Genomic DNA, 26,850 nt, shown 5'->3' on the forward strand with positions numbered 1-26,850 from the left:
AAGAGATGTTCCAAACACTAGAACTTCCAAAATTAAAAAGGGGAAGAAAAAAAAAATAAGAAACAAACCAGCAATGTTTTCATTTTGACCAAAGATATGTCACCTAATTTATTCTTCAGTTAACATATTAAAAGAAATTCTCAAAGCACATCTGTCATGTATCTAATAAACTATGTTACCTTTAAAGGTATAAGCTGAAACTATGTATCTGTAGGTTCGGATTCCATGGATTCAACCAATCCTGGCTGGAAAGCACGTAAGGGAGGGTGGGGCTGGGGCTCAGCACTCGGTTTAGAGGTAGAATGTCTCCCTAGACATGGGAGCCCTGGGATTCAATACCTGTCACTACAAACTACAAAGTGTATCTACCCTGAACACTAGAAACTTTCCTTCTCTTATAATTCTCTCCTAAATACTAGAGTACAGGATGCAGTGACTTGAGGTTTCTATGGTATTTTATTTTAGGTATTTTATATAATCTACAGCTGTATGTATGGTAAATGCAAACGATACACCACTTTATAAAGAACTGGAACACCACTGAATTTTTATATCTACCAGATCCGGAAGCTAACCCTCAACAGATCCAGGAAGACACTAAGGCAGCCATCATGACATAGTGTGGACAGATGCTCCTTAAGAAACTAAAACTAGGGCTGGAGCTACAGAGATGGCTCAACAGTTAAGAGCACTTCCTGCTCTTGCAGAGGACCTGAGTTCAGTCCCCAGAAACAACACTGGACAGCTCAAAACCACCTGTAACTCCAGCTCCAGGGGACCAGTTGCCTTTCCATAGGCATACACGTAAATGACATATATTCACAGACACACACAGAAACAGATACACATATGCATAAAGTATTTTAAAAGAAATGAAAATCAGAATTATGACCCAACAATCCCTCTGAAATATAAAGAACTGAGATGACCTCACAAAGGTACCTATAGATTCACTGTAAAGTCACCACAGACAATGACCTCACAAAGGTGCCTATACATTCACTGTAATGCCACCAGACATGAATGACCTCACCAAAGTACCTACAGATTCACTGTAACACTACTGCAGACATGAGTGACCTCACCAAGGTACCTACAGATTCACTGTAACACTACTGCAGACATGAGTGACCTCACCAAGGTACCTCTAGATTCACTGTAACACTACTGCAGACATGAGTGACCTCACCAAGGTACCTACAGATTCACTGTAACACTACTGCAGACATGAGTGACCTCACCAAGGTACCTCTAGATTCACTGTAACACTACTGCAGACATGAGTGACCACACCAAGGTACCTCTAGATTCACTGTAACACTATTGCAGACATGAGTGACCACACCAAGGTACCTACAGATTCACTGTAACACTACTGCAGACATGAGTGACCTCACCAAGGTACCTCTAGATTCACTGTAACACTACTGCAGACATGAGTGACCAACCAAGGTACCTACAGATTCATTGCAACGTTTCCACAGACATGAAACAATCTTGACGTCTGTTGATGCTTGGGTAGATTTAAAACAACGAATATGACACCCGTCTATCCAAGCTAACTACCTACCTATCTACACATAAACTATCCGGCCCTGAAAGATGAGATCTTGTCGTCTTGATGAAGCTGATGGGCATTGTTCTCCGTAAACTAACCAGACACATAGGGAAGGAACAGTGAAGGACTCCATTTGCACGAGGATTTTCAATGGTGGTTACTACATGGAGGGGTGGTGGGAAACAGATAGATGTAGGTCAAAGGACTCAAGGGACAGAACAGAATGAAGAAGTCTAGGGTTCTAATGTAAAACATAAAGATGGCAAGCAGTAACATTATAATGCCTAGGACACTCTTGATTTCAGTTGCTCTTCCACTCATAAATATGAAAACAAAGGAGCTAGGGGCTCGGCTCACTGGCAAAGTGCCTGCCATTCAAGCATGAGCTCAATCTCCAGGGGCCGTGCTGAAATGCCTGGGAGCTCAGTGCTGGGAGGTAAAGATGTGGAGGCTGGGCCTCACTGGCCAGCACGCTAGTGGAATCAGAGAGCTCCAGGTTCAGGGAGAGATCCTGTCTCAAAAATAAGACAGAGGGGGCTGGAGAGATGGCTCAGTGGTTAAGAGCACAGGCTGCTCTTCCAGAGGTCCTGAGTTCAAATCTCAGCAACAACATGTGCTCACAACCATCAATAATGGGAGCTGATGCCCTCTTCTGGAGTGCATGAAGTCAGGGTACTCATTTACGTAAAATAAATAAATAAACCTTTAAAAAAATAAGGTAGAAGTCACTCAATGTTGACCTCAGGCCTCTACATAAACTCCCATACACGTGCACATGGATTTGCACACACACACACACACTCACAAACAGTACCATGGATACACAAAATTTTTGTCTACGCATATTACTTCGTTTCTATTCATTAAGTTTTAGGACACCCACCCTAAGCCTCTTCTGACTCAGAGAGTAGAACCAACCAACTTTTAATTTCTATAATCTTGGTATAAGTAAACCTTACAGGTTTTGCCAAGGAAACTCTCTCTCAGTCCCCCGTCACCCAGACCAAGTGTCACTTCAGGGTTCTCACAATCACATCAACGATGATAACCTCCCAACTCAGTAAGCATCCCCAGAACCGTACACACCAGGCAGTTACTTATTCTCCTATCTCTTACCTGTGCTACACAACCACAGCCATATAAGTACATCCTAGCATCACCAGGGATGAACATTTAGGAAGAATCACAGAACTTCATATTAAGGATTGCAGTATCATGTGGGTCTCAGGCAACTTTTAATTTGGTCACTACATGTTACGAAAATAAACCACAGAACACAAAGTTACTAGGCAGTCTATGCACAACAATTACTCTAAATATAAATGAACGAGCTTATTTTTATTTTACCCTTAATGCCGGGCACAGTAGAGAAGCCTACAATACCCCAGCATTCTAAAGGCTGAAGCAGGAAGACTTTTAGTTCAAGGCCAATTTGTGCTCCAGAGGGAGACCCTGTCTCCTAAACCAAGCACAGCATCTGGCACACAAATCACCTAACCCTGTGTTCTATAAGCAGTGGTCATACCATAAGAACATACAATTAAGAGTCAGAGATACTGAGACGACACTCAAAGTCTGATTATAAGTTTAGGTAGGGATTTCTAAGAGGAAGAGAAAAAAGAAACATGTAAGACAGACCCCCGCAATGGTGAAGCTACACATTTCCCAAGCGTAACGTTCAACTACTATTATTCTATTTTGTTTCACTATTTCGAAATCGGGTCTCATGATGCCCAGGCTGGCCTTGAACTAGCTAATGTAGCAGAGGATGCTCTTCAATGTCTGAACCCCAATTCCCACCCTTGCCTCAGCCTTCCCCAGGCTGGGATTACAGGCAGGCGTGTAACACCATGCCTCATCTTATTCAGTGCTTGGGGGGGGGGAGTAAGGGGGGACGGGGGAGTAAGGCGGGGGCTGGGCTGTAACCCAGGCCTCTGTGCATGCTACCTAAGGATTCTACCAAGTAAGATAAATCCCAAGCCCTACACATTTATTTTCATAAGATTAATATAATTTTATGATGTTATTATACACATACTACTCAACTGCATAATGAAAACCAGCTTCATGCCTTGTTATATTTAAAGTACAACATTATGCTGACTGGCCACTGTATGTGATAGTGGTGTTTAGTGATTCATCTACATGCGCTATGAACATATGCCCTTTCTTCCCCCAAAAGCTCCTCTCTACTGAGCATGCCCTTAACAGTCACTATCCCTGGCTGGTGACTGAATACATCTTACTCTGTATTTACATGTTAGGGATGAAAGTACCCAGTAAGCCAATTTAGTACTTATTAAAAGAGGAAGTCTTAAAGAAGGATTATGGAAAAATGCTATGCAATTAAAATTTTCACATGACACTGTCCATAGCTATGACAGATTTACCAAGCTGAAAATAGCCAGCTACTTGCCCAGTTAACTATCAGCAGAAAATATAGGAAGAAGCCCCTTTGGTGGGCTGCTTAAAGGAGATACAAGACAAAAGTATCAACATTCCTGCACCTGCCAACATTGTTCCAAGTGAAGAGATGAGATGCTCTTAGGAATAAAACATAAGTCACTCATGCAATTGCACAAGCAGTTAGCACTTGGCTGCTAGCTGGATGATGGAAGAAGAGACTGCTCGCTCGCTCGCTCTCCCTCCCTCCCTCCCTCCCACCCGCCCGCCTGCCCGGTAACTTCTGTGCATTTATAAATACTTGAAAGTAATCACTAAGGTCATAAACAGTTTTAATAAATATTCAGTGAAATTAAAACAGGCAAAAGTGTCCAAACTTGTGCTTAAAATATACTAAGTTATTTTCATAGTTTGAGAAAATACCTACTGTTGCAAGAATTCTTGTAAAAGTGCTGAGTCCTTTGCAAAAATAGAACACGTCTTGTATCACAGCTCTCGTGTGATTTATCTACACGGGTACTTGGGGTTAGAGCAGGTTAAAAACAGTGGGTAACACAAAATTGCTAGGCCTAACTTTCTAATAGACCCAATAAAGGCCAAGTATTAGATTCTTCTTTTCCAATTGAGATTGTAGACTTGCTCAACGTCCACACTGGCTGAAGAGGAGGGAAACAGGCCAATAGGAACCTCCGACTTGAGATTAAATATCAACTGCAGCACAGGCCAGGAAGACACTTCATAAAGGAAGAAGAAGCTGGGATGCACCGGTACCGAACATGTACAGACTCATCAGGTGTCAGAAACTACCTTGTCACATGATCTCCACTCACATCTAAGTACCAAAGGCTTAAAAAACTGAGCATAGCAAACGAAAGCTATGGGGAGGAGTTTGGTTGTCAGTATTAAGTCCAGGGCCTAGAATGGAAAGGACTGGCAGAGGTTAGACGGGCTAGGACACAGGAACACAGCTCTGTAGACAGAGCACAGAGGGAGGGAGGAGCCTTACCTCTGAGCTTTAGTGTGGATCTCTTATAATTAGTAACAAATGCATCCAAACACCAGTTCTCAACCTGTGGGTCTCAACCCCATAAGGATTGAATGACTCTTGCACAGGGGTCACCTAAGACCATCAGAAAATACAGATGTTTACATTACTATCCATCCACACAGCTGGCAAAATTAACAGTGAAACAATTCTACGGTTAGAGGTCACCACACAAGGAACTGTATTACAGGGTTGCAGCATCAGGAAGGCTGAGATGCTGTAAAGGGACAAGACCATACAAAGAAGGACCAGGCTGATAAGGTGCCTTTGTAAATGCTCATTTAGTAGGATTAAGAACCACTCTTTAAGCCTACTGTGCCTTCCCACATATCTAGCCGACTTAACGTTTCTAAACTCAGCTTGCAATCCAGCTTTCCCCGGGCTGGGAACCGGGTGAAGCCCCAACCTTGCTGGAGTAGGGCAGCTCTGAGCAGCACACGGCTCTGTGGTGGAACACCAAGAAGACTGAAATAGAAATGACTAGAGGCCTTAACGCTGGGTAAAACCACACAGCATACTCAAACACACTAATACACAAATGGAAGCAAAGTTAAAAAGCTTAACTAGAGGTTAAAACTTAAACAGGAGGGGGAAAAAAAAAAACCAACTCACACCTTTTATTGAAAAACCCCAAGTGCATGAGACAACTCCAGTAGAGAAATAAAACCAAGACCTCCTTCACACGGAAGTACTAAACCCAAAACATCAGTACGGGAGTCTTCGGTGAAATCTGCAGCTTAGGTGGTCAAAACATAACACATTATGCGAGATCAATAACCCAATATTTATGAGCTGTTGTGTTCGGCCTACTGGACATGATGCCTTTTGGTTAAACAGTAATGGGAGGCAAGACTCCTGTGACTGACAGACCTAAGTGCTTTACCTCCAGACTTACAGCCTCTGCAAAGTCTGCACTGAGGTCTCCCAGTGCCCTTCCCCAGAAGTTAAAAAAAAAAAAAAAAAAAAAAAAAAAGCAGGAACTTCGGGGTTTGGAAGTCTGAGGTGGCTAGAAAGGCAGGTAGCAAACGGTTAAGTGCCCAGGATAAGACTAAAATGCTCCAGAGTTGAAAGGTCTCTTGGAATTTGAGACATCTAGACTCAACCTCCTGCCCCCACCACCACCGGCAAAGTCCTAAAACAACCGGGTTGAGTAAATAAACTACTGGATAATTCCTTGCTCAGCCAAATGAAACAGTCAGAAACACCACTGGCTGCATTTTGGGTGCTAAATTTTTTAAATTCTGAAAGACTAGTGTTTCTATATACGGTTATACAGAATTTATATTCTGGACCTACCAATGTTTTGCAAATAAAGACTAATGAAACACAAAAATTAACCTAAAAAAAAAATCCCCTGTATAGAAAGGCAAAGGGGAGAATGAATGAACTGAGCCCCCTGTAAAGACCCCTATATTAAGCTTGGGGTGATTTGTCCGTTTCTTTGCTACTGTGGCGTTTCCTAAGCATTTCATGAAATGCTTTACAGGATTTGGGGGACGTCTACTTGAGGGGAGCAGATGAAGAGCTATCAGAGTCGGCGCGTGGCTATGCACTTGACCATTCCTATGTCCTTACTGAGCACGTATGCACATAAAACCCTCAGTGTGCGGCCGACTACGACTCCACATCCCAGGGAGCTATGAGTAGTGTCACAGGGTGTCTACTACCCAGTTACCAACGACAAATCCCATTTTCATCAAGTCCATCACATCACAAACACTAACCCATTGAAACAGGAACTCTGAAACTGAAAAGAGATCTTACCCTCTTCCTCTGCACCCCAAATCCCCTGGCCTATGAACTTGAGATGAACAAAGGAGTGAGTCTCTGTACTAACACAGCAGGCCACGGTGCTAAGGGCGCTTAAGGGGCCAGCGAGGATGGCATACTTTGAGCCTTCAGGAGGAAGTCAGGAGCTCATCTCTGTCTATGCAGAGAATGCAACCTGGGCCAAAACATCCTGCGCTTAGAAATCAAAGTCCTAGTCAGCCATCACTGGAAAGAGAGGCCCATTGGACATGCAAACTTTATATGCCCCAGTACAGGGGAACACCAGGGCCAAAAAAATGGGAATGGGTGGGTAGGGAAGTTGGGGGGAGGGTATGGGGGACTTTTGGGATAGCATTGGAAATGTAATTGAGGAAAAGATGTAATAAAAAATATATATATATAAAAAAAAAAGAAATCAAAGTCCCTACAAAGGACGCAGACTGCTGATCCCCTCGACCTCTCTGCAGCCTGCCGGCCCCTTCTCTCTGCACAGGACACACACCCTCCCTCCCAGGTCAAGTCTCAGCACTAATGCTCCTGCTCCTCTCGGATCTACAGCTTTTCCTCTCCCCAACAGCTTCAGATTTCTCTACCACAAAGCTTTCCTCGCACAGTCCTCTATAAATGGCAACGCCACCCACGTAGCACCCCAGTCCTGCCTTTACCCCCCTGGCTGAACCTTGCCTGCTCCTCTATGGCACCTAGGGCACTCCAGGGACATGGGGAACCGACGGCTTTAGTGAACACTGTAACAGGGCACAGAGTTGTCTATGTAACTGACAACAGCATGCGATTTTTATCAATGTCTCCATTGGAGCTGAGTTAGAACACTCTACTACCCTGCGTGTGGGCCACAGCACATAGCAAGTAGTCCCTGAACAAATAAATGGTGACCAGAGAGAGGACTGGAGGAGCTGGGGTCACGTCGTGTGGACATTTGTATCCACCAGAGCGGCCTGCTTTCGTAGAAACTGGGCACTAACTCAAGAGATTCAAAAATTCTATGCAGGAGGGGGAAAAAAAAATCAGTGAAAGGCTGCTGTTTCATAGTTTTCAAAATTTGAATAGAGACAGAATATATTATGGAAGGGGCATCTATGGGGAAATTGGGGTAGAATGGAGCTGCTGGGATCATCACAAGATCACTGTAATCTGTGAGCAATCAAACACGGGGCTAAAAAGCAGTTTGGGGGGAGGAGGAAGAGGCTGATGAGGAGCAATATTTAGAAGACAAAGGCAGGGCTGGAGAGATAGCTCAGTGGTTAAGAGCACTGACTGTTCTTCCAGAGGTCCTGAGTTCAATTCCCAGCAACCACATGGTAGTTCACAACCATCTGTAATGGGGTCTGATGCCCTCTTCTGGTGTGTCTAAAGACAGCTACAGTGTACTTATGTAAGTAAAAATAAATAGAAGATAAAGGCAATTGGACTGCGACATCTGTGACTGTAGATCTGAGGACTCCTCAGGAATAAGTGAGGATTTCTGGGTCTTGATCTTGTAACAGCACAGGAGACAAAGCATAAAAAGCTAAAAAGACAGGCACCGCGGCTAAACTTCGGGGGAGAAGGAACCAGTGAAGAAGGCTTCAGCCATGTTGAGGTGGACAGGCAGACAGGCCTGAGCAACCGCTCAGGGGCTACACATGGACTCGCAGCTGGATATCAGGACACAGATCTAGAACTCAGCAGTGTGGTTTGGGCTGGTTCCGCTCTGTTTTATTTAAACGGCAGTTGGATATGGAAGACAGCACTGCCAACAGTCAGAACACTAGCTATCAGGAGGACAGCACAGAAATTATTCTACAGAGACCAGGTCTCAAAATGAGAAAAGGAAAATTACACTTCTATTATTTCAAAATGCTAAGTGAATGGCTGGATATCAGATATGCTTCTTCTTGTGAAAACCTAAATATCATCTCATATCAGCACAAAAACCATAGCTTTACAGGTTAATAAATAGTGCATAATTTAAAAAAGCACGACAAAAGATGGTAGCAATAAATACCAAATATACTTAACCAAGAACATATATTAAAAAGCAATGCCACAGCAGGTGGTGGTGGCACATGCCTTTAATCCCAGCACTCGGGAGGCAGAGGCAGGCGGATTTCTGAGTTCAAGGCCAGCCTGGTCTACAAAGTGAGTTCCAGGAGAGCTAGGACTATACAGAGAAACCCTGTCTCAAAAAAAAAAAAAAAAAAAAAAAAAAAAGCAATGCCACAATTTTATTCCTATAGTGATTATTTTTACAAAATCTGAGGGTAATATCAAAGTCTACACAATTAAATGTATTCAATCCATAAATGCCCCCACCTACAGCAAATTATCAAAATAACAACTCAGTAACAGAGTATACGTTTGCTGTTTGGCTTTTTCTCCAGTTCTACTTGTATTGGCAATCCTAAGTAGAGGTTAGGTTGCACAGCGACCGTGGGGCTGATCATGGAACAGCATCAGTAGTCAAACTTCTGTGCATTCTGAGGGTAGACACCCCGAAGCCTAGTCACCCCACTTACACTCTGGATTTCTCCAGGTAAAAGGCACTTCTTGCAGGAAGTCCTGAACAATCTGAGGTCTGGGTTCTTGGCACTCCCCACCCCATATCACCAGGGCAAGGCCCTGCTCAGTGGTCTCTTTTACTCACCTCAAAGCTCTACTGCAACAAGTATTTTGCAAGCTACATGCACATGATGTTTGTTACGAGCTTCCCAAAGGTGTGACCCAATGGCCAAACAGGTGAGGTCATTACACAAGCAGGTCTGACATCCCGGGTATTCAAGTATAATTATTCAAGTTTGCAATCTGACTACTTACATATAAAGTTCTAACATAGTTTACAATTTCTTCCTAATTGATAATAATGTAGTATTCTAAAAACTTTTAAGTGCATTTCACTATTAAACATTAAATGCTCAGAGAGTTGGAATGATGGCTCAGCAGTTAAAGGTACACACTGCTTTTCAAAGGACCTGAGTTCAATCCCCAGCACCCCATGTCATGAGTCCCACAATGGCCTATCACGCCAACTCAAGGGGGTCCCACACCTCTCTGGCTTCTATGGGCACCGGCACACACATGTATACATAGTTAAATTTAAGTATTTTAAAATTTTAAATGTTTATAATGAATAAATATAATTGAACCCAACATTTTGCCTACACTAGAACTACAGCATGCCCTCGAACCTGCCACTTAACTGAGGCTCGCCCTAAACTCCAGGTTGCCTGCCTCCACCTCCCAAGTGCTGGCATCACACCTGGCTTCAGCTTTAGAACTGTAAGAAATCAGTCCACTAAGCTTTAAAAACAAACCGTGGTGAAATCTCTTCAGTGCAAAGTCGAACTGAAACCCAAGCTGCACAGAAACGTGCAATTTTTTTCAAGCCTTTGTAAAAGCTGGAACCAAAATTTCGTAGTGATCTCTTTACTAAAAGCTAACTTCACAACATGAAAGGTAAGTAAAACCTAAGCCACCCGGGAAACACCCTGGATTGTGCTATGGCCATCACAGTGAGACCGTAGCGGGCAACTAAGGCAAAAATGAGTTTTGAGGAATGTCTGTCCTAAACTTCCTGTTGTCCCAAATACTACTGAAAATAAGAACTACGAAGTCAAAAGTATTAAAAGCATCTGACCACATAATATCCACACAATAAATGGCTAAAGTATTAGCCAACAAGAACAGGTGCTGACACAGGAATGGCGGCATTGCTGGCAGGCATGCTAAATGGTCTGTGGATAAAAGCACACTGATACTCATGATAGGACCTTAAAGTCCCACCTCTGCATATTAAGTCAAGAAAACCAGACCTGTATGCTGAAGGTTAAGACATCTGTACGCGTAACTAGCCAAAATCTGTATCAATCACGAATAGATAAAAAGTAGGACCATGCTAAAGAGTCCCAGTGCTTAGCGGTAAAAGGAAACTCAGTGCTTGCTGGAGCTGGTTGGTACCAGCTATACAGAGCCCTTGGGTGAGTTCTCAGGACTTTCTCATGTTGTTTTATGAAGCTTAATACAGGCCATGGTGACTGTTACCCTAGTTGTTGCCACAGTTGTTACCATTTACCAGCCCGTGGCGATACCACTGCTCTATGGCACAGGCATTACACTAAACGCACGAAGGCACAAAAGACAACATTCTGCACCACGATGCATCTGGACGGTGTTCCACAGAGGACGTTAATGGTTGCCAAGGATCTGAGGACTAAGCAAAGGGGCATGAAGGGCCTTCCTAGGGAAGTAGGAATGGTCTCTGCTTGTCTGTAAGACAGACCACCCAACTGCACGTTCAGATAAAGCGTCACTACATGGAGATGATTCCCCAGTAAACCCAACCTGAAAAAACCGAAATTGGCCATTAACTTGTGAATGGCGCCGTGGGCAAGAAAAGTATCCGCTGTGCAGAAGGGGCTGGAACTCAGAGCAGAGCCAGACAAGCAGACTCTACACAACAGTCATGATGGAAACGCAACGGTCTATGCTATTGGAATCACAGAAAACAATAACACTAGAGGGTGGGTGGTTGGGGAGAGGGATGCAGCGAGAAGAGCTTTGGGGTGTGGCTGCAGAGCTGTGTGCATACCTGGGTCACCCCAGCAAGCCCGTCACTGAACCCTCTGCACTGCAAGCCCATGGCTCCAAATGCCATGCCATTCTGGTTTTCACATCTAATTGGTATCCTAAAACATCGGTCATCACTGCCTCTAAACTTAAGATAATCTGGGTCCTAGACTTTCCCTAAAGTTGCCTAATTCCCCATCTGGTCAATGGGATCAACATCTTCCCAGTGTCTGAATGAGAATACACAAATGAATACTTTACATGCATGCTATACTGGGATCCTCTCCATCTTTCCGTGGTACACTGATACACTCTCCATCACAAGCATTAGACAGAGACAGGTGGAAAGTACACAAACTAATTTTTTTTTCCTTAGACTTGCCTGCATCTACAAGGCTTAGCCGTTCACTCTCTTCTCAGCCTCCCAGTACCTGGCCAACAGGTATGAGCCACCACACCCAGGTAGGATATTTACCATTTTTAACTATGATGCCCAGTTGTTTACAATCTTTTGTGGTTCCAGATCAAATGGGGGTGGGGCAGCCCCGATGTAGGCTACATTCTGAGGATAATTTCTAGAAATTCTAGGACCCCACTGACTGCAGCACCTTGGTGATATTTAGGACGCCAGAGGTAAACAGTGAAGACTTGTGAAGCTCAGCATCCTCAGAGTACAGAATCTGATCCTGGAATATTACACGACGGTTTAGTTTTCTTTCATGTCTTTCCAAGTTACTTCAGAGCCTCGTGTTCCTTAACTCATAGCACATTTGTAGAGAAATTTTGTTAGAAGCATATTTTTTACATGAATAGATTTCAACTAAGGAAAAGAGAAACCATTTAAAAACCTGTATTTCTAGTTGCTTGAGGCAGAACTGCTCAAAGTTTTAGTTCTCAAACCTAATGAAATACAGGTTTTTTTTTAAACACTAAATGCATATCAAGCTAATTCTTACACAGCAGGGTCCCATGATGAGTTTTATTTAAAGAGGAATTTACTTTTACTAGATCTATACACTAACAGACTATAGTCTTTTTCCTAGACTCTACACTAATACCACATCCTGTTTTTCTGTAAATAAGTAAATTTTTCATTGTTTTGTTATTTTTACTTGCTTTACATCCTGACAGTGAAAACTGATCTAAACCTGCCTGATAGAGGCCAGCCTGGAATCTGCTGTCTCGACGCAAGGGTTTTGTTTTTCTTTTTTTTGTTGGGTTTTCAGACACCATAATAACCACTTGGTACTGACCAACCCATAGCTATTAGTGAACAAAAATAGTTTTTCGTATGCATAAGCACCATTTTTTCCCACAGAAAACACTTAGCCATCGGTGAGGTACTGAAAATCCATGCATTCGGTAAACATCTGCTTGATCTGATTCTATTCTATTATTTCTACAAAGGAAGAACTCATCATCTGTCTCTCCGACTCAAAGAGTCAAAAAATCAATGGAACGCAGCACCTCGGATGCGACCATGGTCCAGAGGGCTCTGGTCGGAAAGGTCACTGCTGCCTTTTCAACCCCGCCATAACCGCGAATGTTGGTGATGCCACCACATCCCCGAAGCAGGACAGAAGCATCCCAGGTCCCTTCCACAGGGAAGGGTTTGCAGCTCAGGGCGTAGAGGGATGAGCCAAGAGAGGCCCGCGGCCCTGGAGACGGCGCCCGAGGGATGGAGGCCGCGCTCCGCTGCGCCCGGGCGCGCGCGGGTGGGGGCTGGGGGGTCCGGGAATGGGCACCGGGAGGGTCCTCCCGAGGGGACCGGCATGACCCCCACCTACCCCGGGCGCCGCCGGGTTACGCCCCCGCCCTCCCGGAGCTGCGGTCGCCTTGCCCCCGCCTCCCCATCCCCGAGGCCCCCGCACGCCCCTCCGCCGGCCGCCTGGGACCAGCCGCCGACGGCGCCCTCTCCAGGCCCGGAGGAGGACGCGGGTGGGGGAGCGGCTGGGCCGCGGCCTGTCCCCGCGCGGACAGCGCCTCCGCCCCGCAGGAACAAAGCGCGCCGCGGGCAAGCCGGCGAGCGGGCAGGCAGCACTCACCGCGGACGCGCGGGCCGGGGCGCGGGGCCCGGGAGTCCCCCCAGGCCGGGCCGGGGCCGAGCGCTCGCTGCAGTCCGCGACCTGCGGAGCCGGGGCGGCAGCCGTGCTAGGCGACCGGAGCAGCGACGCCGCCGCCGCTCCCTTCTCCCGCCCGGGTCCCTGCTCCGCCGTGTCTTCTCCCTCGCCGGGTCCCCGCCGCCGCCTCAGCCTCGGCGCTGCACGGGCTGCTCCTCTCCATCAAGGCCGGGCCGGGCCGCGGGGAACATCCCGGAAAGTGAGGGCTGGTGGCCGTCTCCCGCAGCTGCTGGTGGCCATCTTTAATCCTCCTCCTCCTCCCGCTCTCCCCACCTCCCGCGCCCGCTGACGGACGGCTCGGGATCCTCCTCCCGCTCCTCCCGCTCCTCCTACCAGGCCGGCCGCAGAAACTGCAGCCGCGCGGCCGGCCCCTCCCGCCTTTCCTTCCTCTTTCCTACTTCCTTCCCTCGCCGCGGCTCCTGCTTGCCCGCACCCTGGACAGGCGCGCAGCCCAGTCCGCGCCCCGCGCCCCCTGCCCTCTGCCCTCGCCTCCGGGCTCCCGGGTCCTCTGGCGCAGCGCTCACCCCCTCCGCCGGCTTCTCGGGGGACCCTGCTGAGAAAGCACCGCTGCGCGCCCCTGAGCCCTACTCCCATTGCTAGATGCTGTCACCAGCGATGAAAACACGCGAGCCTGCGTTCATTTTACTCCAGCTGGAGTACAAAAGAACTGCCCACGCTAGCTCTTTCACTACGCGGCCTCGAACCCCCACCTCCTCCGGTGCGGATCAGGACCCAGGAGTTTCCAGTCTCCAGGGTTGTCCTGGGTCAGTGACCTTGAGACCTTCTGCTGAGATTTTAGGTTTGCCCTTTCTGGAAAGGTCATTCTTTGTACATCCCATAGACCTGACCAACACAATGTTTGCACTAAATGAGTATGGATGGGTAAACCTGAAACAGGCAAGCGGGCATCAGCTTGTCTCTGTTCCTAGTCCGCCCAGCGTACCATTTGGGTCATATTTCTGTTCTGGCGGTGGGGACAAAACTGAGTCAGCATGAATGCTTGAACTCCTTGAGTTGAAACAGCTCAGAGTGGGGAAGTAGTGGTACAGAAACTGGAAACACGAGCTTGTTTTCCCAACACTGCAATCTACAGCAGTTTTAGGATTTCCTCTAAAAAAGAAAAAAAAAAAAAACACGAAGTAATTTGGACTTGCTGTTTCCTTTTTTTAAGCCAGTTTGTGTTTGGAATTGGATCCAGTTGTAACGATTTACTCCGCTGTTTGCTACAAGATTCAGCAGCTGTTCCATGTGGGGGCCCCGTTCCTGCTGTTCCCAGGCACCCGCTGGCAGGACAAAGCACCTTTCCCCAGGTGTGGAGAACCATGCCTGTAAGGCCTGTGCTGGGTGGGGCTGCTGTTGGATGAGGTTGGGGGGGTCCCTCAGGAGAATAGAAGAATTGTCCTGAGTTGGAGGCCAGGGAGACAGTCAGGGAAGAGAAGAGACCAGGGGCAGGCTACAGAATAAAAATTTAAATGTTACTCAATTCTGAAAGAATAAGTCAGAATAACCCCTTTTTAAAAAACCTACTTTTATAACCAGATCATCTAAGGGGGAACAGAAATCCAATGGTTTGCCTCTAAGGCTCACGAAGTAACCTGTAAAGATACTGGCCATTCAACTGTTTTAACTCGTCTGTGCCGTCTATAGAATTCCTTTAAAGCCAAATAGATGATACAGTTTTAAATAAATCGTTACAGCCAGGTCGCTGGGTGGGGGAGGGGTGTGCCTGCTTCCTTTTCCTTCTTACTGCTCCTTCCTCTTTGGCCCTTTGATGTGTATTCTTTAGGTACTGTTCCTCCAATCTGTCCTTACACAAATGTACCACAAAATTCTCTTCAGCCTGGGAGTGTGGCAGGAAGAAGAGCTACTGGATGCATGGCTACATTAGGGTGAGAAAATCAGTTGAGTCAACACTAAGACCAGGGTGCCTTTCAAAAGAAAGATCTTGAACTAAATATGAGGTTTCGAAAATTTTTTGTAATTAAAATTGGGAGAAGAAAATCTATGAAATGTATGTCATCAGCACATTGATTATAAATGTCTTTCTGTTGGAAAAAAAACATTGCAATAAAGTTCAAGGGTATATCAGTATGCAAATGTGGCAATTTTCCTGCTGGTGACTTATAGAGAATATTTCACAAAGGTTTTCTCCTAGTGCACACATATACCCCCAGCTGTCTTCCCTTGTTTTGCTGAAGCTATACAAATATAAGGATTATAAGGATGGTCAGGCAAAGACCCTTCCCAGTTGCTCTCTCTCAGCTCTGCCTCAGATCTGTCACCGCCACAGCTCTTACCTTCCTGGGTCTTTGTTGCCGGCCAAATGTAGTTTCTGTCATCTTGAGTTTAGGTATTAAAAACAAAACAAAACAAAACCCTGGTCAGCTCAGGTTCTCCAGCAACATGACTACTGTGTCCTATGTATTCACTCAGATGAACTCACACTCCTCATAAAACAAAGACTGTGTTAAAGTGGAATAAGCCCTTTGTGTGGAGGCCAGATGGAAGGAGTTCTAGGCATGTGCAGCAAACTCCTCTGGGGATAGAGGAAGCTGAAGGGCCATTTCTAAACAGTTCTGCACCAGGAGTCTGACTCCTAACTTCCATTCAGAAATGAGGTGACTGTAGACAATAGCAGTTGAGGAGCTGTGCCTGACGACAAGTAAAAGCCATGGATTTGTGGTGACAGAAGACTCGTGAGCACAACAAGTGACTGGCAGGAGAGATGCTGAGGAGGGAGGACATGTTTTAAAAGAGAATTTCCAAAATTGTTAAGAGAAGCAATAAGCTCAGAATTCTCTGTTTAAGCATTTGCTTCTTTTATGTTTTATTTATAAAATGAAAGGTTAATGGCAAATGGGATTATCATTCATATATATACATATAAATGTATAAATTGACATATACACATTGTATATGTGTGTGTGTATAATACAATATGTATATAAGCTAAATTCTAGATTTTTAAGATATTACCAGAACATGGAGTGTTACAGATGCTAGAAGACAAAAACTACATAGACATTAACCATATTGACACATTCAAATTTCACTTCTATGCTAAATTATGTTACTATCATATTTTAAATGTGTTTCCACTTTCCCAGGTTATTAGCTACAATAATAGAATTACCATATTGTTTCCCCTTGTTTAGAAGACCCAGATGGAAGGGAAACTGGGCAAGCAAATGAGTCTCTCTGGGGATCATGTGATCGAAATGTTTGTGAAAAAAAACATACCCCAGACCAGAAGACAGAGTTAAGTAAATGTTCAGTGTTGTTCTCATAATCTCTGCTCTTTGTAAAAGACAATTATCTCTGTTCCCTGTTTGCCTCTGACGGACTGTCTAGAATATCAAGCGAGGAATGACAAGCCATATTTATCTGTAATGATCAAAACTGAGTATCACTCTTCCCTCCTCAATTTAGAGGACTCCTTATAATTAACTGATGAGCTGTCCCCAAGACAGTGCCATTTAGAGTCGTTACTGACTCTAATTGGGGAGAAATGCATTTGGAAAGTTCCAATTAGAAGCACTTTTTTTCCTGCTGTTCTTGTACATACATTCAAAGGGAGCGCTGGAGCGTCCATGCCTTTTGTTTGGGGGGTGGGGGGGGGCTGTAGCTTGGTGGATTGTTTCTGTTTATACTTAAGTAAATAATACAAATGAAGCTTCTGGGAGCTTTAGAGTAACAAGAGGACCACAGGAGGAAACTGGGCAGACACATTTTTCTCTTCATTATCATAATGATCATTATTATAGTTGGAAATGGGATATTTTGAAGATGCTGTTGAAAGCACTCCTATTTCCGTATATAGTGGAGGCCTCCTGATATTTTGTCTTTGGTTGTGTTTTTGAGATAATTACTAAGTAGGCCAGGATGGGCTGGGACTTGCTCTGCAGAACTCAAGGCCACTTGTATGTTTTGATTTCCCATTCCTCCCTATTTCTTTATGGAGTTATGAAGAACTTAGAACTTCAAAGCCAGCATGGGTATGTGTTTTCCCAAGTGCAAGATAGCAGTCTGTGCTGTGGGGTTAATTTACTCATCAAACGACTATGGGAATATTGGGGGACGGGTGTTTTTTTTTTTTTTAATTGAAGACATCAACATACAGCCAACTATGGGAGTGAGACTGAGGCTGCCTCTGAGTCTCCAGCCTAGAGATGTCAAAGTTGAAGGGGTTCATCTTTCTGGTGGGAATCTTTAACTTTGCCTTATTAAATACATTAAACTTTATTTTCCAAATTGCCGATCATCATTGACTTTTTTTTTTTTTTTCAGAAAAAAAAATGTTAAGGAATAAAGTTAAAGAAGATAAATGTGGTGCTGAGACTCGGAGGCCGGCCTGAGCTACACAGTGAAGCTTTATCAAAACATTCTAAAAGTAGGGTTTCCTAATTACAAAACTAGTAATAATTATTTGTAACAAATTAGTAATTTGAAAGAGAGTTTAAGGGAGTTTGGGGATCAAAAATGTGTAAGATGAACTCTCACAAGTCCCTGTCATTTCATGGATTGCCTAGAGGACTCAAAACAAAAGCTGATTATAAATGCTTAAACAAGATAAAATACTGCCATCTGCCGGCCAGAGTGAAAATGTCAGTCAGACATCTCTAAGCAAGGAAAAAAAAAATCTAGGAATTTACTGTCTTTTGTTTCTCTCTCCCTCTCCCTCTCCCCCTCCCCTCCCCAACAAGGTCTCCATAGGTAGCCCTAGTTAGCTTGAAATTTTCACAGCCACCTGCCTCCACCTGTGAAGAACGTAGATTACAGGTGTGCACCACCATGCCTACTGTTTCAGCAAAGCCTTCTCATGCTAAGCTTCCAGGTTAGCCATATCACAGCCTGTTCTATGTCTGCTAGTCATGCTAAAAGTATAAAGGGCGATGTATAACTAACACACTTCTTATATTTGAATTCAGGATTATTAAATGATATGCTAGCACCAGGTAGATGATACAAGAATTTTCGGTTCTACCCCATTAGTGCACACAAAGTATTATCAACAGGTGCACGATTCAAGTCTGGCTGTAACATTTACAAACGATGTGCAGGGCTGCCACAAAGCCTATGTTCCACCCTCTCCTGCTGGGTCTCCTTAAGGGTAACTATTCTACTTGGAAGTCTCCCAAGGCACACTTGTGACATTTTGGATTATTGATGATCTTAAACACAGGCTACTCTCCATTGTTGGAATATCCGAATATTCATACAGTCCATTATTTGTTCATAGTTCTTCCCTATACGTTGTGCTAAGACTAGAAAACATTTTTTTTTCTTCACAATTGCCTGCTGGGCTCTGCTATGCAAATCGCGGCATTGCTAATTTGGAAGCAAGCTGTCTTTAAGACGGCTTCGTATTTGGAAAGCATCTGTGGGACGCTGCCCTAGCTGCGTCCTTCTACAGCTGACACTTGGCGTTTTAGCTCTTGTCTTCCTTTCCTCTTGGCATCTGCTATCTTTCAAAATAAAGTTTCCTTTTAATGGAACTTCTGAAATGTCCACGGAGCGAGAATCAGCATGGTACAATAAAGGAGACAGTCATGGGCACGCCCACCCGTGGGACACGCCCACCCACGGGCACACCCACCCAGGGATACGCCCACTCACTTGCTTTTTGCCCTCCATTGATTGATTTTCATTTCATGTGTATGGGTGCTTACCTACATGTATGTATGTGCACCGTGCGCCTGGTGCTTTGGGGAGGATGGGGATGCACAGGAGGATGCCAGAACTGGATATGGAAAAACAGATCGTGAGCTGCCGTGCAGGACTGGGAGCTAAACCTGGGTGCTCTGAAGAGCAGAAAGTATTCTTTGCTTCTTTCCTCTGACTTCCTTTCCTTTTGTTACAGGATTTCACAACACAGCCCTTCCTGGCCTGAATCCTGCATGCAGACCAGTCCAACCTCAAACTCATGTAGACCTACTATGTAGCCCAGACCTACTATATAGTCTCCCGATGTAACTAAGCTAGCCTCAAGTTCACAATCCTTCTGACTCCACTTCCCAAGTGCTGGAATTACAGGTGAGCCTATGCTGGGTGCTGTAGTTTTTTCATTTTTCTCAGTAGTTTGGGCTTCTAGATAAAAATCACTCATCAACAGAGAGGTCTCTGACTTTTGCCTTGTCAATAAATTTAATTCTATATTCAATTTAAGGTTCTGTAAAAATCAATTGCATTACAACACACTATGCCAAATATTTTTCAAATAAATTTGAATTTAATTCAATGGCTGTGGAGCCTAATTTTATGTTATCAGCTTCCCTGGATCATAGATTTCCCAGCTAGCTGGTTAAAAATGACCCTGACGTGTCTGAGAGAGTGTTTCCAGTGATACTGATGTTCGATTCAGTCTCCGCCTCCTCTGAAGAACCCCGGCAAACAAGCCTATGACATTCAACACTGACTGTAACCACATATAACTTACAGAGTGTCTCCTTTTGTCATTGTTGAAATAGAGGCTTGCTTTGTATGAGCCAGACTGGCCTGGTACTTGGGACTTCTGGCCTCAGCCTCCCGAGTTCTGAGGTTACAGTACATCTCACTTTTCAATATCCACTCTTCCCCAGTTCAGTCACTGACTTCCGACACTTCTCTGTTGAAACCCTTACCAACGTCTTCAGTGAGCCCCTAATGCGGCATAAACCAGTATCTCTCAGCATGCTAGGTGTCCTGTCCCTTTGCCAAGCTCTTCCCTCGTGTGGCCGCTCTGCACCTTCCTGGTTCCTCTTGTGCTTTCTCCTCCTTCATTTGACCCGCTTCCACTGCCCGACTCCTCCTTTCTGCTTGCTACAGCAATGCTAGAACCCTATTGCTCTTTCCTGTAATCTAGTGATTTCAAGGCATAAACCAGTATCTCCCACCCACACGTTCAGCCTAGAGCCAATGGCCTTGGTGCTTTATACTCAGCTCTTGAAAGCAGGTACCATCTCCTAAACCTGCTCCCCCCCCCTTGATGCTTCTCCGTGATGGCACTCAGCATAAAATTTGCTTTATGAACAAAAATCCTCATGGTGTTCTGGCCAGGGGTATACAAACCCGAACCCACCCCACATCTCCTATATTCTCAGTGTCTCAACATGTCCTGGGGAATCATGACTGTGCTGTGTGCACCTGTCACCTTCTCAGACACCCTGCCACTTCCTCCCAGTCGTTGCCTCTATACAGGCCACAGGGACAAGCTGTGCATACAGAAGCACAGTGCCAGGGACACAGCTGGAGGAAGACTTGCAACATTTGTGCGCATGACCTGTCAAAGCATTTCTTTAAAAAATTTATTTTATGTATGTGAGTACACTGTAGCTATCTTCAGACACACCAGAAGAGGACATCAGATCCCATTACAGATAGCTGTGAGCCACCATGTGGTTGCTGGGAATCGAACTCAGGACCTCTGGAAGAGCTCTGGTGCTCTTAACCACCGAGCCATCTCTCCAGCCCGCAAAGCATTTCTTGTATTGAAATCTAGACTCAGACCTTTGGTAAAACTTAAGGCTCAGTGTCTTTGCTTCTCTTTTCATGATTTCTGCTGTGATGGGGCAGACAAAACCAGATTGCTCAAGTTGTGAGCTAACAGCACAATCTAAACCACTCTAGAAATAAAAGGGAGACATTGAAAACTTCCACTTTCGCCTGCCCACCAGATCATGAAGCCACAGCCATTACTACAGAAATGTGCAGAGGTGGAAATGAAATATTAACACAGCTGCTGGGAGCACAGAGACTGCAGCGCGCCACGGGCTTGTCTTATACAGAGTTCAAGGGTCTTCAGATCTGACTGGGGCGGCAGACAAATCGAATAATTACATTCTAAAATGTAAATGATTCATGACCGGAATATAAAGGGAGTGGAGAGATGGTTCAGCAGCCTAGGCTCCAAGATTGGTTCTCAGCGCCCACATCAGAGGGCTCATGATTGCGGCCTCAAAGGAGTCAATGACCTACACAGACATTGACACTCACATACAGGTGGATGGGAATGTGGATAACACGAATAATAAACATGAAGTGGAAACCCTTAAAGGTAGCAGGTGTTTTTCAAGTGAGTTATATAAGTACGTACTATGTTTATGAAATATCAAACCACTTTGGTTTGCAGATTTTACAGACCGCTCCTCCTCCTCCTCTTCCCCCTCCCCCTCCCCGAGGCAGTTTCTACTGCATAGGCTGGGATAACATCAAACTCACACTCATCATACCGTGAATCCACTGAAGGCTGGGATTACAGGTGTGCACCACCGTGTCCGGCTGAGTTCAGTCCTAAGAGATGAGTTGGGTACATATCTCAGGGTTTCTGTTGCTATGAAGAGATACTATGACAGGGCTTCTCTATGGAATGGCTTTGGCTGTTCTAGAACACACTCTCTCTCTCTCTCTCTCTCCTGTGTGTAGACCAGGCTGGCCTTGAACTTAGAGATACCCCTGCCTCTACTGCCTGAGTGCTGGAATTAAAGCTGTGTGCCACCACCCCTGACTGACCATGACAACTTTTATAAAGGAAAGCATTTCATTGGGGCGGGCTTACAGTTCAGGGTTCAGATTTGCCATTGTTGTCATGGAGGGACACAGGCAGATATGGTGCTGGAGAGGTAGCCGAGAGTTCTACATCTGGACTGGCATACAGCAGCGAGAGTGTGCCACGTGAGGCCTGACTTGAATATCTGAAACCTTAAAGCCATCCCCAGGGGCACACTTATTTTAGCAAGGCCATGCCTCCTAATAGTGTGGGTTCCTATGAGCCTTTGAGAGACATTTTCATTCAAGACACCATGGTACCTAAAGAGTAAGGTGTTTGAGGCAGAATACAACACATAAAATTAGGAAGAAAGGAAAGCCAAAATCCAGATGTGCGTATGCATGGTCTGCCTTCAGTGAGCAAAGAAAGAGTAGAGTGTTCTGACTCAGAGACACTGTGAATAAAAACTGTATTCCTGAGTTAATGTTGTCAAAGTCATGTGGAGATCCTTCCACACTTCAGGAGAAAAATGGCGTGGAGCACCTTGGCCTGCATAAGGAGCACTCCTGTGTGAACAGAATTGATTGACCATAAGTTCTGTGTAACCTTCCTTCTTACAACTGTGCCACAGTGCCTCAAAAGGCCCCGTTGGTGTTCCTTTCTCCTACATGTGGTAGCAGGAGAGACCCCCTCCCCCTGCTGTCTGCGTTAGACACATCCTACACCTCCTCCAGCCTGACTTTTTAAACAAGGCCTTGCTCTGCAGTCCAGGCTGTTCTACAACTCACTGTGTCATTCAGACTTGGTCTCAAACTCACGGCAGACCTCCTGCCTTTGCTCTCTTCAAGATGTGTTGGTTAGTTTTGTGGACTTCACACAAACTAGTGTCACCCAGGAAAAGAGAACTTCAGCTTCTTGAATTGTCTCTATCGGAACAGCTGGTGGACGTGTCTGTGGGGCATTGCTTGATTAATGACTGACATGAGGAGGCAAGTGGGTTGGGTATAAAAAAAGCAAATGGAATGAGCCACCAGGGAGCATGCCAGTAAGCAGCATTCTTCCCCGGCTTCTGCTTCCGTTTCCTGCCCAGAGTTCCTACCATGGATCCTTCAGGGATGCGCTGTAACCTGTAAGCCAAACAAATTCGTTTCTTCCCCAAGTTGTTCAATGTTTTATCACAGTAACAGAAGCAATCTAAGACTTGGGACTAGGGTGTGAGCCACCATTTCCAGGGACTATTTTATATATCTGGGCCCTGGATTGTTATCCTTCTCCTCCATCTTTTTCTTTTCTAATTATTCTCATGAAGAACTAATCAATCTAGGCCAGAGATACAGCTCAGTGGAGGAGCAATGCCTAGGACATGCAAGGTCCTTGATTCAACCCCCAGTACCTTCACCACCGTGACCAATACAAAGTTGGCCTCAAGAAACACTCTAAAATGGAGATAGAGCTGCTGCCAAAAATTAAGAAGAAGTAAACTGAGTTTACAGAAACTTCTACACAATGAGCTTGAACCCGAGGACATCAGCATCTTGAGGCACTGAACATTTTTATTCACGTAAACAGGAACAGTTCATCTCATTGAGCTATGGACTCCCTGGGGCTCACAGATAAGTATTTATAGCTCATTGTGTATGGTGTGTTGTTGGCAGAAACTTCCCACAAGGCTCCAGAGATAGAATTATGTAGTTGGTTCAGGTGGGTAAGCATAGCAACTGTATCTTTCTCCTCAGGGAGTGCAGGGAGCAATGCTTACCTGTTAGCAGCATCTGTGGACCAGTCTTCCACTACCCATATTCCCAGCTGCTGTACCCTTCCTGCTCAATGAGCCTCATCAGTCTACAATCCTTCGGCAGTACTCTCTTGTAGATACCTGTGCCTGGCCCCCACATCTCAATGATGTTTACTTCTCCCTGTGTCTGCTTCCTTCCCTCTTGACTTCCTTTGGCCAGTGTTAAAGATATGTTCCTATTCTGCATCTGCTTCACCTCTCTCATCTTGTCTCGATCTCAGGTTTCCTTGTTTCTTATTGGAGCAGACATATTGCACTTGCTCTCCAAATATCGACTGGCTGTTTGCTTCTACATAATACAGAAGGGTTACTGACTCCACTTAAAAAATAATGAGAATTGTGTCTTCCCGAAAGCACAAGCAGGGAGCAGATAAACGTTCCTGTGACAAACTGAGAAAATGAGCAGTTTTATCTTATTATATTGTTTCCAGAGGGCTGCCAATGTAACAAGTGACAGATAATCACCAACTAAATGATAAACATTACTGAGGTTCATAAGAAACATTATTATATTTAGGATAATTTTTTGTAATTGTTTTTGAAATTAATATCTTGGTCAAAGAGAGCCCATTGGATCAATGATATATCATTTAGCCTAACCCCAGCATTTCACGGTGGTTGCAAATAGTTAAAGACTAGGTACTGATGGCTTCCAGCAGGACATAATCTAATAGAAACAGTAGCATCTATTGGAGAGCCACATTACCCTGTATCCCACTTGCTGGTTCACAAGAAGGTAGGAGATGAGTTGAAACAATGTTTCAAGTATGAGAGGAATCTTCATTCACTGTAATATGTTTTGTCTGTCTTAGCAATTATACACTTCCTAAACTATATTTCATATCTTTCATCCTGGCTCGATGATTGCCAAAGTGAATTTTTTTCATACTCAAAATATGAGCCATTTCTCTCAAATTTTAGGGGAAAAAATAAATTAGACTAACCCATAGCCCATTTTACATGTACATTAGTCCTGTTTTATGCCCCCCCCCTTGTACTGTGTGTTTGTGTCTTTTCCTGCTACTGTGATAAAAATCTGTAACAAATGTAACTTAAGAGACAAAGGGTCTGTTTTGTCTCAGAGTTCAAAGGTGGAGAAAACTTGGCAGGAGCTGCTCAAGGCAACTGGTCAGTTGCATCTGCCATCAGGAAGCTTTGAGAGATGATTGCACACACTCAGATAGCTTTCTCCTTTTTGTGCAGTCCAGGACCCCAGCCTAGGGAATGACACCACCCAATTTTAAGGTGGGTTTTCACACCTCAATTAGGAGAATCAATGTAATCCCTCACTGACATGCTAGAGGCTTTTCTTCTAATTGATTTTAGTCACATTGACCGTCAATACTCACCATCACATGCTGTGGTGGTTTGAATGAGAAGTGTCTCTGGTAGTCCCAGGCATTTGAACACTTGATGCCCAGTTGGTGGAGCCATTGTGACACTTTAGGTGGTTTGGCTTCCTGGAGGAAGAACCTCTGTTCTGGTTCAAGATGTGGGCTCTTCCATTCCTGTTCCTGCTGCTAAGCCTGCCAGCTCTTCTGTCCCTGGAACCACAAGTCCAAAGAAACTCCTTCTATAAGTTGTCTTGGTCATGGAGTTTCTCACAGTAAAAGGAAAGCCATTGATACACGTGTACTAGTTGTTTTAGTGTCTCATAATTACAAGGCCCTGGCTTGTTCTCCTCTGTTGTTATGGTCCTGCTACACTGGTGGCACTCAGCACATGCCTGATGAATGAATCACTGAGTGGTGATGGATGGAAAAGTAGGAAACAGAAGGAAAAAAAGTCCTTTCCTTCCATCTGTGACCTCACAAGATGTGGAGAAGCACCCAGTGTGAGTGAAGGTTGCATTGTCTGTGTGAGGAAAATGTGACCAAATCTGAATGTTGGATTTAGGAATATGAGCTGTGTCTATAGACACTGAGAGGTTTGGAGCAGGTCTGGAGCTGCAGGTGGGTGACAGGGCTTTTGTATAGAGATCTTAAAGGCCTGATTTGGGGTGACAATACCAGAATCCTAAGTAGAGATGATAAATCATCTAGTGGAAAACTCACGATGATTTTTGTTTTGTGTGAATTTGAAGTGCAAAGGGATGCTCTCAAAAAGACAACTCTCCTGTCATTAGGCTTCCAAGCACACGGTTAGGTCCTGTCAGGGCGTCTGGGGCTAGGTGACTGAGTGGGAGTGGGGCTGGCTGTAGAGTATGGACACTTCATTCGTAGGAGATTGGAATTTATGAGTCTAAGTATGCACCCCCCCAACACACACAAACAAGATGATTAAAGGATATAGTCCATCCTGTAGGGAGGACACGACAGCAGGATCATGACCCAGCTGCATACTGTATCCACAGCTGGGAGGCAGAAAGCCATGAATGCTGGTTCTCAGCCTAACATTCTCCCTTACATTTGGTAGGAGACCCCAGCTCATGGAATGGTGGCACCCACAGTTAGTGTGGGCCTTTCTATCTCAATTCACTCGATCTAAAAACTTCTTTATAAACATACCCAAAGGCTTGTCTCCTAGATGACTCTAGATCCTGTTAGCTCAGAAATCAATGAATGCTTAGCATCGCAGTCTCGAATGTTGAACAGCCTCTGTGTCAGATGGTCCAGCCCCTTACCCTGTTCAGTTCAAAGGCCTCATGGGAGCATCACAGTGCACATGGTTTCCCAGGAGCATCTCTGGCTTTCTCACCTTCAGTGTACACGGCCAGCCTTAAGAACCTATACATTTGATGTTCCAGTTCTTTTTAAAAATACTGTGTGTTTACTCATTTTTGAGACAGGGTCGCAGGTAACTTGGGCTGGCCACAAACTCATCATGTAGCCAAGCCTGACCTTGAACTCCTGACCCTCTTGCCTCTACTTCTGTAGTGATTGGATTACAGGTGTTCGCCTCCCATGCTTTGATCTAGTGTTTCAGTTTTTTAACTGATAAGAAGCAATGCTACACTTGGTTTTAGCCAAAAGCCTGAGGAAGGGTGATGATGATGATGATGACGACAACAATGATGATCCATTTTTTAGAAAATTTTATTTATTTGTATTTTTTATATATATGCATGTTTTGACTGTATATATGTATGTCTGTATACCCTGTCTGTACCTGGTAGATGCCTTCAGAGGATAG

General features: G+C 44.9%; 1 protein-coding gene across 7 annotated transcripts in view; it reads right to left on the reverse strand.

Moving 5' to 3' along the window:
* Nucleotides 1-13,796, reverse strand: part of Wdfy3 (WD repeat and FYVE domain containing 3) — a 238,750-nt gene extending 224,954 nt beyond the window's left edge. For 3 of the 7 annotated variants that reach the window (XM_085836934.1, XM_085836932.1, XM_085836933.1), the window contains exon 1: nucleotides 13,385-13,790. The gene's annotated coding sequence lies outside the window, so the exon portion shown is untranslated. Of the gene's footprint in view, nucleotides 1-13,384 lie in introns of all 7 variants that reach the window. The other 4 variants (XM_085836928.1, XM_029478028.2, XM_085836931.1 and 1 more) reach the window with 3 other exon arrangements.
* Between the last annotated feature and the right edge of the window lie 13,054 nt (nucleotides 13,797-26,850).

The sequence above is a fragment of the Mus caroli genome, unplaced genomic scaffold (assembly GCF_978045245.1).
Source record: "Mus caroli unplaced genomic scaffold, Mus_caroli_1 scaffold_4, whole genome shotgun sequence".
NCBI classification, from domain to species: domain Eukaryota; kingdom Metazoa; phylum Chordata; class Mammalia; order Rodentia; family Muridae; genus Mus; species Mus caroli.